Source organism: Oryzias melastigma, unplaced genomic scaffold, assembly GCF_002922805.2.
Source record: "Oryzias melastigma strain HK-1 unplaced genomic scaffold, ASM292280v2 sc01244, whole genome shotgun sequence".
NCBI classification, from domain to species: Eukaryota; Metazoa; Chordata; class Actinopteri; order Beloniformes; family Adrianichthyidae; genus Oryzias; species Oryzias melastigma.
Window position 1 is genome coordinate 2395 of NW_023417828.1, and position 4161 is coordinate 6555.

Below are 4161 nucleotides of genomic sequence, written 5' to 3' on the forward strand. Positions count from 1 at the left end.
CTCCGTGGAGCTGTGCTGGTGAGGTAGTTATCCCTGTCAGAATGTGTATCCTGGCCGGAGAGAACTACCTTGGCACCACAGCTGTACCAGGAACCGCTCTCTGACCCATCTTTCAAGGTGGTCTTGGTTCGTTTTCAGTCGAACTGATCTTCAGTTCACTCTTAGATTCCTCAGTCTGAACATGAAATGAACTGAACCAAAACGGCCACCATACTCCACAGTCACGTGATGTAAACATGTTACAATTTGCTAAAGACGAACGACAGTGAGGGATGTGTGTTGTGTTTGCTAAACAGATAAGAACCTTTTTTTCATGCACTTGAACTGAGCCAGATCTTTGAGTTTGAGCTAAGAAACTCCAATGATTCTGTCTGTCTAAATCAGGCAACCCAAAGCCACACACCTTTAGCTTGAAGAAATCCAATGAAATTTGTGTTTTTAGCATTCTCTTGTGTTTTTTTCATGCATGTATTAATGAATTTAAGATTTAAACTGTGTTTGAAATCCTGATGAATGTGGAGCAGATGAAAACCGCAGTTTGAAAAAGTTCCAGTTTGTGACGCAGCAACTGAAATGGGAGGTGCAAAGTCTGCCTGCTCCACTACAATTCTGATGCATCCCCTTGCAGACATGTTTTTCTCGTCTGAGCTGGAATCTGACTCTTAACTGTCCTACCTTTCTTCTTCTCTAATCGTGATCTCTGTCTCTCAGTAGGTAACCAGCTACCAGCCATGGGCCATCAAAGGTACGAGCAGCTCTTTTTATTGATCAAGTTAACACGCTCATCTTCCTGGGATTGGTTGTTATCAGTGTGAAACGTAAATGTCATGAACTTGTCGACCAGCTGAAGGATCAGCATCCTTATTTGACAGTGTGGATGTTAATGTTGATGTGTGTGTGTGTTGCAGCAGAGTCATCACAGAGGATTACAAGGTTCCAGACAGAATGGTGGGCTTCAGTGAGTATGACAGCGGCTATCCTACTAACCAGAATCACATGCTCCACATTTACTCCTGTCCAACCTGAATTAGAGGTTAATCTGAGCGTCGTCCGTCAGTCTCCTTCAGTTATTGGACCTCAGAACTGTTAGCAGGCTTTCCCTCAAGACTTTTCTTTAAAGTTTTAAGTGTTCTGCTGTTTTTTTAGCTTTGAAAACTGTTATCCCTTAAATCACGGGTGTCGAACTCAATCACACAGGGGTCCAAAATCAAATACACACCTTAGGTCACGAGCCAAACAGGATAAACATTTATTGGACACTCTAAAACTACATTTTTAGAACTTTAAAACTGTAATTTTTGAACGTAATTATAAACTAGAGATTTACCTGTGATAATGCTAGTCTGAATGCTGTAATCTGAATTTGACCGCTGAAGATGCTGAAATTGATAGTTAAAATTGTTGAAACTGAAAATGCTGAAGCTGATAGCCAGCTAAAATATTAGCTAAATGCCAAATTACCCTAAAAAACAAAACAAAAACAAACTTAGGTTAACCAAAACAGCTAGCATATAGCTGAAAAAAATAACTAAACTTTAAAATATCCTAAAAACTGAAAAAAAACCCTAAATTAAGCTAAAATGGCCAGCATGTAAATATTAGCATAACTCCTAAACAGCCTAAAAAACTTTTAAAGAAATGTGTAAATTAGCCAAAACAACTAGCATGTAGCTGAAATATTAGCTAAATTCCAAAATAGCCTAAAAAATCTTAGTAAATACCAATAGTCCAAAAATCTAGCAGAATGTATTAATAAATGTAACTTTTTAACATGATTATGAATAATAAAAAGGCAGGAATATTATTCCAGAATAAATCAACTTTAAATAACTTTCAATATTTTACTCTCCATAAAAATATATTTTGTCAAAACTAAACAAGTTAGAAATAAACACAAGAATAAAATAAAATGATCTGGAGGGCCGGACAGAGTTACCTGGAGGGCCGGATCCGGCCCCCGGGCCTTGACTTTGACAGATGTAATTTAAACAATCTAAGCGTCACTCTCAGTGTAATGGTTCTGGTTCTAAAATGGTTAAAAACATGCTGAATTGAACATGAATACCTTGGCATTAGGGATCCTCTGAGCTATCGCTCATTCGTAGCTGATTTGACTTTATTCATTTGGTAAATGCCAGAATTTGAAAGAAGTTTTTAGGAAGATTAAACTTCTAATCTCATCTTTTTTTTACTTTAACTTATTGGTTTGACTCAAACACATGACAGGTTCCTCCTCGTGTGTTTTCTGGACTTTAGAACTCGTCAGTCTTTTCTCCACAGAACATTTTATCCCATTAATCAACAAAGTTGTAGTGTCTGATTTCCCGTCGATCTCCTCTGATGTGGAACTGTGATTAACTTAAGCAGCTCTGAGACTCAGACAGCAGGGACTGATTGTTCTTTTGATGTGTCTGGTGCAGTTATTGGTCGAGGAGGAGAACAGATCACACGGATCCAGCTGGAATCGGGGTGTAAGATCCAGATAGCAGCCGGTGAGTTTGATGTGGCGTTGAGCTGCTGCGGGGAAAGCTGTCAGAGACTGAAGGTGTGTTGTGTTTGCAGACAGCGGCGGTCTGATGGAGCGGCCGTGTTCGCTGACTGGAACTCCAGAGAGCATCGAGTGAGTTCCCGTTCTCTGTGCTGCATGTCTGCTATTCTCTGGAAGTTGGTACATCTGGACCCAAACTAACCCAGATTTTTAGATGAAGGACATCAGACATGACGGTGGAAGTGTGATGGTTTGGGGGGCTTTGCTGTTATCATTGTATGTGGTAGCAGAGTTAATCCTGAGTGACGAAGAGGATGCTCTACCATTGACTCACCAGTGACACTTTTGAAATGGAAAGAGGAACATTCTGTGGAGAACTTTGAGATCTGAGGAACCCCCCAGACATGCTAGCAAGACATAGACTTTGATAAGCCCATTAAGAAATAAAAATAAAATAAACATGATCATTTAGGCTGCATTGCAGCAGCAGCAGCTCTAGCTGGAGCTCAGAACTGATTTCATTCTGATTGATGAATTCACTTGAACTACAAATCTAATCAAATGACAATACAGAAAGGGTCTCATCGGACATTGTTTTCTAAATGTGTGCAACAGTGGTGACGGTTTTAGATGCAGATGAAGGGTTACGTTCAGGAGAACAGTTCTGGTATCCGGTTGAACCACCCGGTGGATCCTGAGCTCACCGCGAGCTGCTGTGAAGGAACCCGCGGAGGAGCGGCACTGCTGTTGCAGCTGCAGCACTCGGACAGCATATCTGTGACAGCTGATGGGATTTTACTTTCAGTTTCATTTTAAATATGTGAGGCCAACTTAAAAAAAAAAGTGTAGTCTTGGATGCAATTAAAATATGAGTGCGATCACCCTCGGCTCCGTCTATTTGAAAAATGTTTTTTTCCACAAATAATCGAATAATTATTGACGTTGCTGTGACCATTAAATCCAGTCAATTTTTTCTTTAGATTCTTTGGTAAAATACTAAAAGCTAACATTAGTGTGGCCTTTCACTGAGTTACAATCCTTTACAGCACAGAAGTGAGACGTTACATTATCTTCTCCGTCCTCTACAGCTACATCCGGTTAGCTAGCTACTGTGACGTATGAAAGTTTCAGGAATTCAAACAGAGTTTTTCTCGGGGACTTTGAGTGACAGCGACTTAAAAGGAGAAATACTCGAAAACACAAACAAGAAATGATTTATTATATTTTTTCTCTTTAAGAAGAAGAATTCCACACATACATGTTAAAAACTCTAAAAAGATGATTTTCATAGGAGGGGGACTTTAACATTTTTAGGTGCTTTTTCTAATAAATATATATTGAACATTGAAACTTTTCACTAAAGCTGCTGCAACATCAGGCGTTTTAGGCCTCAACATTCATTAAAAATCTGCAGCAAAATCCTGGAGGGTCTGGTAAAAGACTGATAGAACCTTCTACAGGTCAGAGGCGAGCAGTGAGCTTGTAAAGCAGCCATGAGGTTTAAGATGAACTTTCAAATAGGAAACACTTAGTTGAATAACAGAAAAACATGTTTGTTTTTTTCTCCGTTTGACCTTTCTTTTATTGCCGTGTGCATATCAATTCGTGTGGAAAGAATGTACTTGAGTGACTTTAAAATCCCTCAGTCTAGCCTGATCAAAAGTTTCAGTCAT

The 4161-nt window shown here is 39.4% G+C and overlaps 1 long non-coding RNA gene across 1 annotated transcript; it reads left to right on the forward strand.

The window, feature by feature from the left end:
• Window positions 1-650: 650 nt before the first annotated feature.
• Window positions 651-2718, forward strand: LOC112138919. Its single transcript, XR_002917870.2, has 4 exons — window positions 651-745; window positions 909-958; window positions 2421-2492; window positions 2563-2718. It is a non-coding gene; the product is annotated as an uncharacterized LOC112138919 (long non-coding RNA).
• Window positions 2719-4161: the final 1443 nt, after the last annotated feature.